This window comes from Neophocaena asiaeorientalis, unplaced genomic scaffold (assembly GCF_003031525.2).
Source record: "Neophocaena asiaeorientalis asiaeorientalis breed wild unplaced genomic scaffold, Neophocaena_asiaeorientalis_V1.1 scaffold147, whole genome shotgun sequence".
Taxonomy (NCBI): domain Eukaryota; kingdom Metazoa; phylum Chordata; class Mammalia; order Artiodactyla; family Phocoenidae; genus Neophocaena; species Neophocaena asiaeorientalis.
This window is the reverse complement of record NW_020173758.1, coordinates 7,953,194-7,968,102: the sequence shown is the minus strand read 5'-3', so window position 1 is coordinate 7,968,102 and position 14,909 is coordinate 7,953,194.

Genomic DNA, 14,909 nt, shown 5'->3' with positions numbered 1-14,909 from the left:
GGCAAACAAAATGAAACACTGGGAAATGTTGGGACTTTTAAATAGAAGTGAACATATTCCCAATATTTGGCAAATTATTGGGGAAAATTGCAGATTTATGAAAATTACTTGAAAGGCATTCCCACATTTGAATCATGAAAAATCACATGTAGATACTGAAATATTTTACTATATTTACTTAAATTTAAATGTTCATGGATGTTAGAGAGCATTCTGAGCTAACTGCCAAAGAGTCAATGACAAATGGATCAACAAACCATTCATTAGAGAAATTCAGTAGGAATCGCCAATCATTTCCTACCCTACTAAAACTTGCAAAATAAGACACTATGATAAGTGCATTCAATAGCCCCTCTAAAAATACTTCGGCATACTACTTTCAATCCTTTCAAAAGGCTATGAAAAACAGCAATTTTAAATTAAAACACCACTGCTATAATTACTCATAGCAATGTTGGTCTTTATGGTGTCTAATAATGTCATGAGCATGGCAATGTGATGATCCCAAAATAAATCACAAGATTAAACTTTTGCCCATGACTTCTAGATTATTCCATCATGTTACATAAAGTATTTTCTCTATTTAATCACCCAAATGATCACAAATCTTTAAAGGATAAAATTATCATAAAATAAGCAGAAGAAAGCTATCTCAAAGTTCTTTCCTTACTTTCTTCATTTATGGAAAAATATACATTTATGGAATGTACATTCCATTCCAGCCTTTGTTAGTAGTACTGTGAATTCATTAATAATAATTTTAAAAATGAAAAAAAAATCACTGTCCCCATAGGACTAACAGAAAGAGATAGAAAATAAACAAGAAAACAAGTAACACATGTATTATGTTAAATACTGGCAAGTGGTGAGAAGAAAAGGAATAAATCAGGGAAGAAGTGTGTATAAGATTGAAAGGTTAGAATGGGCAAGAAGTTTCTCTAAAAAGTGAAGTTTTGAATGAATCCTGAATATAAGCTCCCTTTCACAAGCCTAGCATGTTCAATAAACATGAGAATGTCTGCCTGGCTGCAGATGGTGAGACAGAGTAGAAGAGATGAGAGAAATAAGGAATTGAGGGAGCAACTGCAGGAGCCTTAGAGATTATTGTAAGGACTTTGGCTTTTACTCTGAGCAAAAAAGAAAACTATTATTAGCAGATTTCGAGCAAGGAGTGGCACAATCTTACATATATTCAGTTCTCTTCCTGCCTAGGGTTATTTTTACTTTGGGTTTATGAGACCATTCATTTATACAGTTAAATTTCCAGATATACATGGGCGCTCCAAAATTCTTGATGCCAGTTATATATCTCAAATTTATATAATACATCCACAGTTTCTAGAATTTACATGTCTTACTAGTATGACCAACACTATTATAGAATTTCTGTACAAAATAAAAGATAAAGTTTAAAGAATCTATTCCACAAAAATAAGTTAATCAGATTTTTTAATGCTGCAGTTAACTAGAACGTTAGAAAATCCATGAGTTATAGAACTTTTTAAATGCAAAACAAAAAACTTGAGAAATCAAGCCAACATCTATAAATAAGTCCTTAATATTATATTTAAGCTGTCAATAATTTCTATTAACTTTTCATCTCATTTTTACTTTTATAGTTAGTGCTTTTTGTGCACTAAGAAATTTTGGCCCCAAGATGGTGAATATTTATCCTATGCCTTTTTCCTATAACTTTTACAGCTTTAGCTTGCTTTTAAGTCAGGCGTGTGTGTGTATATGTGTGTGTGTGTGTGTGTGTGTGTGTGTGTGTGTGTGTGTATTGGGAGGTAAGGTTCAAATTTATTTTTTTTCCATGAATATATCCTGTTGTTTCAGCTCCATTTGTTGAAAATCTATTTTTTCCCATTAAATTACTTTGGTACTTTTGTTGAGAAACTACCATATATACATTCATTCATTTATGGACTCTCTATTCTGCTCCACTGAACTATTTATCTACTCTTTCGACAATACTACAATATCTTGATTATTGAAGGTATATAGTATTTCTTAAAAATTAGTTGAATCCTCTAAAATTTTCTTATTTTTTCCTTATCATTGTTTTATTTAGAATTCTTGCAATTCTATATAAATTTTAGAATAAACTTGCCATGTAAGTTTTTGGAAAATGTAATAGTTTATGTTTGGGTTGGGTAGGATTGGCGGATCTGTATTTGGTATAAGTAGGGGATATTTTATGTGATAGTATTCAAAGAGGTGAGGCAAGCAGGTGACTGAAGAGGAATGAAGGACATATTTTTTATATATAAGTGTGAGCACTCTCGTGTTTTAGATATATTTACATTTTTGTCTGTTGTTTTCCTTAGATTTACTTCTAGGTATTTGTTGGTGTTTGATCTATTATACAAGTATCTTTACAAAAAAGTCATATTCTAAATCTTTTTGCTATAAACATAAACTGATATAAACTGATATGAACAAATTGATATTAACTGACCTTCTAGCCAGACATGAAGCTATCTAGATCAAGAGAGTTTTTTGAGGAGATTTTAATTACAGATTCAATTCCCTTAATAGCTGTAGGAAAATTTTTATTCTCTGTTTCTTGTGCCAATTTTGATAAATTAATCTGTAAACTTGTATTTAATTTAAAGGCTCATATATGTGGATATAAGTTATCCATAATATCCTCATAATCTTTTAAAAGACTATATAATTTGTAATATCACACCATTTTCTAAACCTGTTATTGGCAATATGTGTTTCTCTTTTCTCATGATTAGTCCTGAGAGGTGTTTGTTAATATTTTTATAGTTTATTCAGAGCAGTATATATATATCTATTTATAACTAAAAATTCCACTTTCCTTATAACTTTAGTTTTCTGGGCATCAATGTCTTTATACAGCAGCTCTATTTACAATAGCCAGGACATGGAAGCCACCTAAGTGTCCATCAACAGATGAATGGATAAAGAAGATGTGGCACATATATATAATGGAATATTACTCTCCATGAAAAGAAACAAAATTGAGTTATTTGTAGTGAGGTGGATGGACCTAGAGTCTGTCATACAGAGTGAAGTAAGTCAGATAAAGAAAAACAAATACCGTATGCTAACACATATATATGGAATCTAAAAAAAGAAGTAGTTCTGAAGAACCTGGGGGCAGGACAGGAATAAAGATGCAGATGTAGAGAGTGGACTTGAGGACATGGGGAGGGGAAGGGTAAGCTGGGATGAAGTGAGAGAATGACATGGACATATATACACTACAAAATGTAAAACATAGCTAGTGGGAAGCAGCCGCGTAGCACAGGGAGATCAGCTCGGTGCTTTGTGTCCACCTAGAAGGGTGGGATAGGGAGGGTGGGAGGGAGGGAGATGCAAGAGGGAAGAGATATGGGGATATATGTATATGTATAGCTGATTCACTTTGTTATAAAGCAGAAACTAGCACACCATTGTAAAGCAATTATACTCTAATAAAGATGTTAAATTAAATCATACATGTTTTGATTAAAGATTTTAAGCTCCATTATAAGCAAAATATTTTAAAAATAGAAATTATTTGTTAAGTCTCATAACTACTTTTGTTAATACGCTACATATGTTCGTAGGCATCCATCAACTTCATTACCCATTTACCCAAAACATATGAATAAACAATTCTAAAGATGGTTGCCCAAGACAGGATTTGTGATTCTAGGCAAATGTGCAAAAATAGCTATGCTAATAATTAGAAAAGAGAAAAAGATGACATGCATATTTCAAAAAGACCCTAGTATTTTCTCATTTGGAAGCTTATAAAATGCAATTTTTCCAGTAAATTATGGCTATTCAGTATATTTGTATACATTATATATATTATTTCAGCATGCTGAAATAGCACATCATTTTCATTAACCAAAAATAAGATGCAAACAAGACTGCCAAAAAACTTTAACTGAACAATATTAAATTTTATTGGCATAGATTAGAAACATAAACTAATTTTTATTATATATTCTAATTCAAATATCTGAACACATCCTTTTGCATTTTACACTTAATAACTAAGTTTAAATATAATTAAGAATAATGAAAGTTTGAAGCCTTTAGTAATGTATTCTTTTATTTATTTTTAATAAATTTATTTATTTTATTTTTATTTATTTTTGGCTGCATTGGGTCTTTGTTGCTGCATGCAGGCTTTCTCTAGTTGCGGTGAGTGGGGGCTGCTCTTGGTTGAGGTGCACGGGCTTCTCACTGTGGTGGCTTCTCTTGCTGCAGAGCATAGGCTCTAAGTGAACGGGCTTCAGCAGTTGTGGTGCATGGGCTCAGTAGTTGTGGCACACGGGCTCTAGAGTGCAGGCTCAGTAGTTGTGGCACACGGGCTTAGTTGCTCCACAGCACGTGGGATCTTCCCGGACCAGGGATTGAAACTGTGTCCCCTGCGTTGGCAGGTGGATTCTTAACCACTGCACCACCAGGGAAGTCCCCACTAACATATTCTTTTAAAAACATAACTTCAGATGTGTAGCCAAGATGGTGGAGTAGGAAGATCCTGAACTCACCTCCTCCCATGGGCAAACCGAAATAACAACTACTTACAAAAGAAATCCAAATGTCACACTAAGGGTAGTCATCAAATCACAAGGAAGAGAGCAAAAGAAGAAGAATGAAACAAAAAAAAAAAGAATTAAAAAAGCAAGCAAAGTAAAATCCCAAAATGAAAACAGATTCAGATACAGAGAACAAATAGGTGGTTGCCAGAGGGAAGGAGGATGGGGGAGCTAAATAAGGGAGGGCAATTAAGAGGTACAAACGTCCAGTTATAAAATAAATAATCCATGGGGAGGTAATATACAGCATAAGGAATATGTTCAATAATATTGTAATAACTTTGTATGGGGACAGAGAGTTACTAGACTTATTGTGGTGAGCATTTCATAATGCATGCCAATGTTAAATCACTAATGTAGTACACCTGAAACTAACATCATATTGTACATCAACTATATTTCAAAATAAATAAATAAATAATAAAATAACATAAATTCATTATGGTGAAGAAATAATGTACTCATTTTGGAAGGTCAAATTTTCATTTTCTAGTGGCCAATATTTTTGCATTTCCTTCAATGTTAATTAGTTAGAAAAGATTAATTTTGTCATGATTTGTTGAAACAATTGAAGAAAATGTTTATTAGGTGATTTTGAAAGAAATACACTCATTTTCATGCAGATTACCACTAATTTTTCCAAATAAATTGTGGAAATTAAATGCTCTGTGTTGCTTCATCTCTGCTGTAAGAACATCTACTGAAACCACTTAAAATTAATCAGTTATTTGGGTATTTTTTTTGTCATTTCTGTACGGCCTTTAAAGAGTATTTAAAAAATACAATATCAAACACATATATAAATATATCATACTAAAGAATTTTCTATTCCTTTCACACTTCCAAAACAATATTTACATTGGTTGTGTTATGTTAATTAGACTTCAAACATGACTTTGTATTGTTAAATTTATGATGGCTTGTTTAAATGCTATTACCTAATGAAAATTGGTATATAGGTCAATTCACTGGAATACTTATTTTTCCAAATACTTATCACAGATATTCCCCTGAACCATAGGTTCTACACTTTGGAGACATTTTGGATTCAATGTTCAAATGATTTTACATTACTTTTTAATAGACCCAGCTCAAAGATCATTTGTAGAGCTCCTTTGTTTAAGAGACTGTCAAAGTTCTGGGAGTATGGTTGTGAAAACAAGTGTCTCTAAAATACTGTAGGTAGACAGGTAATAAGCAAGTAAATCTATGGAGTAAATTTTAGATGGAAATAAAAGCCACAGAACAACAGGATGATATAGTACAAAGCAGCATGGGATAAGGTGAGGTTACGTTAGATGGGCAGTCAAGAAAAGTCCTTCTGAAAAGATAACATTAAGCAGAGGATAGAATAATAGAAAAATACTATCCATTAAAGAATTAGGAATAGCTCAGCAAACTTGGGGTTTATAGAGAAGGATGCTGTGAAGCGTAATGTTCAAGGGGAGGAAGACATGAGGTGAGGGGGAGAGCTGGACAACAGATGCACGTCTTTTTACACCATGATAAGCGATTTAATATGATTGTTAGACACACAGTGCAGTTGTCATTGTGTGACTGGTTCACAAGACTAGAGTCACTAGCATAAGTCAGTGTAAAACCACAGGGTTGGCTGAGATTCTCAGGAGATACTATACAAATAGAGGGGGGAGAAAAAGGGTCCAGATATCATTCTTTATTTTGAGATATTATATTAAGAGCTATATAGGCACAATGAATTCTAAGTAGTATCTGAAATTAATCAAATTGCCATTGACCTAATATTTATGATCCTGTTTCTTGCACAATAATAATAATTACTAAAATATATTGAATAATTATTATATGCCCAGTACTATTTTAAGTGTTTTATTAATTTGAACTAAGCAAAGTTCTGCTGTATGTTCTAAAATTAGCTGTATTTAAAGGATGGAGCAAACCAGGCTAGAGAAAATAAATCACTCACTTTCAAATCTACTCAGTTTGTTAAGTGGTAGAACCAGGACTAGAATCCAGGCAGTTTGACACCAGAGCTCACTACCCAATTCTACTTCAAAAGTCATTATGTTTGCTTAGTACATATATTGGGCCTTTCCTTCCAAAGGCCTAGGATTAAATTTCCTGGAGACAATTTTGGTGAATTGGTTAAAAATCTGGCCCCAGTTTTCTACTTATATTCATATCTGCTGAAATGTCACTTTGTAGCTTAGCTCCTCACATCAGGGGTATATTTATCCTTCTTGAAACTGTGAGATCCATGAGAGTGACTTTGATCAACAAAATATAAACAGAATATTGCTCTTAACAAATATTAGGTCAATGGCAATTTGATTAATTTCAGATCCTACTGAGAAGCCATTCTGCCTATAAGCTCTTAATATAGAACTGAAAATTAAAGAAAGGTATTCTTTCTCTATGTGGTCTTATCCGTGGTTGGCACTGGCAGAGTGACTAGGCAACAGACAAGACCTCAGGAGCTCTTGCATGCTTTTATTCTCTCAGAACTTTGCCACCACCAAACAGCAAGCCTGTACTAGCCAGCTGGAGGATGAGAAAACAGATGGAGGCAAACCCAACTGTCCATGCTGAGGTCATTCTAAATCAACCTAAAGACAGTAGAAAAAGGGTTAACATTTAAAATATAAAGTATTTTACTATATTACCAACACTGGGGAAGAAAATCATCTGATCACCTCAGAGGCAAAAATCTTCTTGATGAAACCTTTTAGCAGGTCTATGGAAACAACATTCTTAATCTTATAAAAAATAAACAAAACCAAAAATGAACAAAATATCAACACTTTATCACTAACTTTCTAAGGCTTGGCAAGAATAAATAAATAATTTAAAAATAAGACAAGAATGACTTCACTGATTCTGCCACATTTAGATAGAAGCCTTAGCCAACACAATAGGGCACAAAAAATGAATAAAAGTCATATGAACTGAACAACAACAAATAAAACTGCCATTATATGCAGATTGTATGTGCTGAAAATCTAAAAGTATCCAAAAGACAAACTATAAGGATAAGAGTGTTGGTCATGATCTTGGCAGGAAAGAGTTGGCAGACTCAAAAGTGGTAACTGAAAACTTTCGGGAAGAAACTATCTCAAAGGCTGTAAGCAACTTTAAGAGAAACGAACAAGATATGGTGAAAATTGCAGTAAGGGGTAAGAGTAGGAAGCCAGACCTGAAGGGGGCAAAGGATGGGAGATAATACCAGTATCTGAGAACTGCAGCTGTAGAGTAGGGCCACTACACATGACCTGTTTCCTTAAGTAAAGGAATGCAGCTACTATTAAGCCATTGCCTTGCAGAGGGAGAGCCTAGAAGATACATTCCCATGCCTGTGTCTCCTCCTGCTCTGCTCTCCCCTGATAGTGCCTCTCATAGGTGGGCCAACGAAAAGGCAAGGGTGTTAGGAAACTAGTTGATGCAATCCATAAACATCAGATTCTAGAAGCAAAGAACTGGGAGTCTGGGATATAAATTAGATCTGGAAGCATAGAATTTGTTAGAGAATATGCAACAACAGCAATATCAACAACAAAGTACACATCTATTTTTCTATAAAAGGTCAATATAAAAAAATAGATATGTTTTTTGTTTATTTGTTTTTTGTTTTTGCGGTACACAGGCCTCTCACTGTTGTGGCCTCTCCCATTGTGGAGCACAGGCTCCAGATGCACAGGCTCAGTGGCCATGGCTAACGGGCCCAGCCGCTCCATGGCATGTGGGATCTTCCCAGACCGGGGCACGAACCCGTGTCCCCTGCATCAGCAGGCGAACTCTCAACCACTGTGCCACCAGAGAAGCCCCAATAGTTGAGTTTTTATATATCACTGTGATGGGTTAAATAGTGTCCCCCCAAATTCATGTCCACCTAGAACCTCAGAGTAACACTTTATTTGGAAAAGTCTTTGCAGGTGTAATTAATTAAAGATCTTGAGATAATATCATACTAGATTTGTGGTGAGCCCTAAATCCTATAACTGGTGTCCTTCTAAGAAAAGGAAAAAACACAGTGAGACATGGCGGAGGAGGCCATGTGAAGACAGATGAAGAAATTGAAGCTATGCTTCCACAAGCCAAAGAATGCCGGAAGCCTCCAGACACTGGAAAAGGCAAGGAAGAGATGGTCTCCTGACCCTCCTTCTGGGCGAAAATAAAGAAAACTGTCTCTGATCTTCCAACATTTGCAAAACCAATTCCAGTTTTATTGGAACCTTACGTGTGAAAGGCAGAACAATATCTCTTTCAGGGGACAATATCAGAAAATAACAGAATTATCTTGGGCGAGGGAAAGAGTTCTTAAATAAGACATAAAACCACCAAATATGAAGATAAAGCTGGATAAAATAAGCTATATTACAATTAGGAACTTTTGGCAATCAAAACATGCCCTCTTGTGCTGTCCAATATGATAGTCAATAGCCACAGATTGCTATTAAGTTTTAAATTAGCTAAATTTAAATAAAATTTCAATCTTTTTCTCATTTGCACTAGCCACATTTCAAGCACTAATGGCTATTGTATAGGAGAGTGCAGAGAACATTTATATCTGTGAAAAATGCTGTTGCATAGCTCCTCTGGAGTGAATTAATGAAAGACATAGAGTTGAGGAAGATCTTTAAAATACATAAATGTCAAAGGTCTTGTAACCAGAATATATAAAAACTTCTTCAAATCAACAAATAAGACAACATAGTAATGAACAACAGACTCAGGCTCTAAGCCTAGAGAATATCTTTCATATGAAGAGTGGCAAAAAGAGCTATAGAAGATGAGATTAAAGAGATAACCAGTGGGAAACAATGGCAGGACATTACATTCTAAATGTGATGAGAAAACATATCCAGAGGATTCTGAACTAAGTGGCATGGATTGCTTTCATTTTAAAGGATCCCTCTGGCTGCTGTGTAGAGAATAGGCTGGAGGTTATAAAAGTGGAAACCCAGAGATTAGTGAAGATACAATATTCATGTGAGAAATAATAGAGGTCTGGACTAAATGGGGAAAGATGAAGTTAGAATTGATTAGGATCAGGACATATTTTGAGAATAGTCCTGATAGTATTTGTTGTTTGATTTAAGTAGATGTATGGATGTTTTAGATTAACTTATATAGAAAATATAGAAGAATGAATGATTTGAGAGGTATGACTCAATGAATCTAAGTTCTGCTTTGGGTTTATTTTGGTATATGGAATCAATTTTTCTGGAAGACATTTGGATATATAAGCCTAAAAATTAACAGAGAGTCATTGTTAGAGAAAAAGATTTAGGAGCCATCTTACTTTTGCCTAATATGCAGATGTGCAGATAGAATAATCAGAACATAAGTGAGGATAATGGAATATCCTAATTTTTATGTCATTGGTAGAGGAGAAAAATAAATCACTATTGCTACTAAAGCAAAACTTTTTAAGAACTGAGAGAAGATGTAGAATAAGATGTATCATAACAGAGAGACATTCCATGTTTAAGACTGGGCTTGACAGTTAAGAGATGGTGTCAATCTGAGTTAGAAATGTTTAAGTATGGGGTGAGAGAGAAACTGAACTGGGTGGTAGAGCTGGATTGGGGAATGGATTGGAAATTTTAAAAAACTGAGATTGAAAAACATAATGAAAATGAAGAATTTGAGATGATAGTATATACATATATTTGATTTATGATGTATATTTAACAATCTCAAATTCTACATTTTCCTTATTTTGACATTTACTCTGTGTGTGCATGCATTATTTTGTTTCCTAGAGGTAGATTGAAAAGAGGAAAAAGGGAATCTTGAAGGGAATGCAGGGTTTTAATAATTATTTTTCAAATGGAAATGTCATGGATATATTTATAGACTGACTTAAAAACAGTGTTAGTAAGGACAAATTGTTAAAAAAAAACAGGAGAAGGATCTAATCGATAGATCAAATACTTTAAGATGGGTGTAGGTGGAGTAAAAATCACAGATTGAAGGGAGTGTTAGTTGCATTCACTATTGAATATGTGCCAAGTAATATCTGAGGAATTTTAAATTACTTTATTTGATGCTCACAAAATTATGACACTTACTATCTTTGGATGTAAAGATTTTTTTAAACTGAGTTTTATTGTGGTTAAATAGTGTATTTAAGATCATAGAGATACAGCTTATATTAAAAACTAAGTGTAATAGACATTTTAAAAATCCTCTTTTCTATATGCTAGGTTTTTTTTTTTAATTTAATTAAATTAATTAATTTATTTATTTTTGCAGTATGCGGGCCTCTCACTGTTGTGGCCTCTCCCATTGAGGAGCACAGGCTCTGGAGGCACAGGCCCAGCGGCCATGGCTCACGGGCCCAGCCGCTCTGTGGCATGTGGGACCTTCCCGGACAGAGGCACGAACCCGTGTCCCGTGCATCGGCAGGCGGACTCTCAACCACTGCGCCACCAGGGAAGCCCTTGACACAATTTTTATTAGCACATGATGGGAAGAGAGAGTCTCACCAGGAGCTCTCAATGAGTCTCTTTGTTTCATACTCCTATTTTCTCTGGGTATTCCAGAATATTTGCTTTCTCTTGTCTATCGTACTTTTTTTTTTTTTTTGTCTATCGTACTTTTCAGTTATTATTTATTGTGGGAAAAATTAGCTCTCTGTGGTTATGATAACTGCATTTTCTCTCTCTGCAGTTCTCCCAGGCTGGAGAGAGAAAATTGTGAGCAGCTGTATCCCTGTTGAGAAAGTTTAGTATTGACTCTTAAATATTTTTCAGGGACTTTTCCATGAGTATTGGGGAGAATTTCTGGATTTTCTCAGCCCACCTTTATTCTCAAGTGCAGCTTCTGGGAAGGAAGGGCTTACATTTTTAAAATTAAAAATAGGTAATAAAGTGTAATACCTGACCACTCCCCTTTCATGTTTTTCTTGAAACTACATTTAGGATTATTTCATTTCCAGGAGACTTCCTCTTAGGCCTAAACCTATTAAGATTTACTTAACACAAGCTTCATATTTTATCTTAACATGTAAATTTCACTATTTTGCAGAAATATTTAGACTTACATAGCTTTTTTCTTGCATTTTATTTTACTTTTACTTTTTGAATTCTTTTTTATATAGAAGGTTCTTATTAGTTATCTATTTTATACATATTAGAGTATATATGTCAATCCCAGTCTCTCAGTTCATCCCACCATCACCCCCCACCCCTGCTTTCCCCGCTTGGTGTGCAGTCTCTACATCTGTGTCTCCATTTCCGCCTTGCAAACTGGTTCATCTATACCATTTTTCTAGATTCCACATATATACGTTAATATACGATATTTGTTTTTCTCTTTCTGACTTACTTCATTCTGTATGACAGTCTCTAGGTCCCTCCATGTCTCTACAAATGACCCACTTACATTCCTTTTTATACTGCATTGTATATATGTACCACATCTTCTTTATCCATTCATCTGGCAATGGGCATTTAGATTGTTTCCATGAGTTGGCTATTGTAAAGACTGCTGCAATGAACATTGGGGTGCATGTGTCTTATTGAATTATGGTTTTCTCATGATATATGCCCAGTAGTGGGATTGCTGGGTCATATGGTAATTCTATTTTTCGTTTTTTAAGGAATCTCCATACTGATCTCCATTGTGGCTGTATCAATTTACATTCCCACCAACAGTGCAAGAGGGTTCCCTTTTCTCCACACCCTCTCCAGCATTTATTGTTTGTAGATTTTTTGATGATGGTCGTTCTGACCGGTGTGAGGTGATACCTCATTGTAGTTTTGATTTGCATTTCTCTAATAATTAGTAATGTTGAGTAGCGTTTCATGTGCTTCTTGGCCACCTGCATATCTTCTTTGGAGAAATGTCTATTTAGGTCTTCTGCCCATTTTTGGATTGGGTTGTTTGTTTTTTTAATATTGAGCTGCATGAGATGTTTATCTATTTTGGAGATAAATCCTTTGTTGATTCGTTTGCAAATATTTTCTCTCATTCTGAGGGCTGCCTTTCCATCTTGTTTATAGTTTCCTTTGCTGTGCAAAAGCTTTTAAGTTTCATTAGGTCTCATTTGTTTACTTTTGTTATTATTTCCATTACTCTAGGAGGTGGTCAAAAAATATCTTCTGTGTTTTATGTCAAAGAGTGCTCTTCCTATGTTTTCCTCTAAGAGTTTGATAGTATCAGGTCTCTAAATCATTTTGAGTTTATTTTTGCGTATGGTGTTAGGGAGTGTTCTAATTTCATTCTTTTACATGTAGCTGTCCAGTTTCCTCAGCACCAATTATTGAAGAGACTGTCTTTTCCTTATTGCATACCCTTGCCTCCTTTGTCATAGATTAGTTGACCATAGGTGCATGGATTTATCTCTGGGGTTCTATCCTGTTCCATTGATCTATATTTCTGTTTTTGTGCCACTACCATATTGTCTTGACTACTGTAGCTTTGTAGTATAGTCTGAAGTCAGGAGCTCTGATTCCTCCAGCTCTGTTTTCTTTCCCTCAAGATTGCTTTGGCTACTTGGGGTCTTTTGTGTCTCCATACAAAGTTTAAGAATTTTTTGTTCTAGTTCTGTAAAAAATGCCATTGGTAATTTGATAGGGATTGCAATGAATCTGTAGATTGCTTTGGGTAGTATAGTCATTTTCACAATATTGATTCTTCCAATCCATGAACATGGTATATTTCTCCATCTGTTTGTGTCATCTTTGATTTTTTTCATCAGTGTCTTATAGTTTTCTGCATACAGGTCTTTTACCTCCTTAGGTAGGTTTATTCCTAGGTATTTTATTCTTTTTCTTGCAATGGTGAATGGGATTGTTTCCTTAAATTCTCTTTCTGATCATTCATTGTTAGTGTATAGGAATACAAGAGGTTTCTGTGCATTAATTTTGTATCATGCAACTTTACCAAATTCATTGATAAGCTCTAGTAGTTTTCTGGTGGCATCTTTAGGATTCTCTATGTATAGGATCATGTCATCTGCAAAGAGTGACAGTTTTACTTCTTCTTTTCCAATTTGTATTCCTTTTATTTCTTTGTCTTCTCTGATTGCCATGGCTAGGACTTCCAAAACTATGTTGAATAATAGTGGCAAGAGTGGACATCCTTGTCTTGTTCCTGATCTTAGAGGAAATGTGTTCAGTTTTTCTCCATTGAGAATGATATTTGCTGTGGGTTTGTTGTATATGGTCTTTATGATGTTGAGGTAGGCTCCTTCTATGCCCAATTTCTAGAGGGTTTTTATCATAAATGGTGTTTCACTTGTCAAAACATTTTTCTGCATCTGTTGAGATGATCATATGGTTTTTATTCTTCAGTTGTTAATATGGTGTATCACATTGATTTATTTGAGTATTTTGAAGAATCCTTACAACCCTGGGATAAATCCCACTTGATCATGGTGTATGATCCTTTTTGTGTTGTTGGATTCTGTTTTCTAGTATTTTGTTGAGGATTTCTGCATCTATATTCATCAGTGATATTGGTCTGTAATTTTCTTTTTTTGTAGTATCTTTGTCTGGTATTGGTATCATGGTTGTGGTGGCCTCATAGAATGAGTTTGGGAGTGTTCCTCATGCTGTAATTTTTTGGAAGAGTTTGTGAAGGTTGCGTGTTAGTTCTTTTCTAAATGCTTGATAGAATTCACCTGCGAAGCTAACTGGTCTTGGACTTTTGTTTGTTGGAAGAATTTTAAACACAGTTTCAATTTCAGTACTTGTGATTGGTCTGTTAATATTTTCTATTTCTTCCTGGTTCAGTCTTGGAAGGTTGTACCTCTCTAAGAATTTGTCCATTTCTTCCAGGTTGTCCATTTTATTGGCATAGTGTTGCTTGTAGTAGTCTCTTAGGATGCTTTGTATTTCTGCCATGTCTGTTGTAATTTCTCCTTTTTCATTTCTAATTTTATTGATTTGAGTCCTCTCCTTCTTTATCTTGATGAGTCTGGCTAAAGTTTTATCAATTTTGTTTATCTTCTCAAAAAGCCAGTTTTAGTTTTATTGTTCTTTGCTATTGTTTTCTTTTCTGATCTTTATGATTTCTTTCCTTATACTAATTTTGGGTTTTGCTTGTTCTTCTTTCTCTAGTTCTTTTAGGTGTAAGGTTAGATTGTTTATTTGAGATTTTTCTTGTTTCTTCAGGTAGGATTGTATTGCTATATACTTCCCTCTTAGAACTGCTTTTGCTGCATCCCATAGGTTTTGGATCATTGTGTTTTTGTTGTCATTTGTCTCTAGGTATTTTTTGATTTTCTCTTTGATTTCATCAGTGATCTCTTGTTTATTTAGTAACATATTTTTTAGCCTCCATGTGCTTGTGATTTTTGTTTTTTCCCTGTAATTGATTTCTAATCTCACAATGTTGTGGTCAGAAAAGATGCTTGAT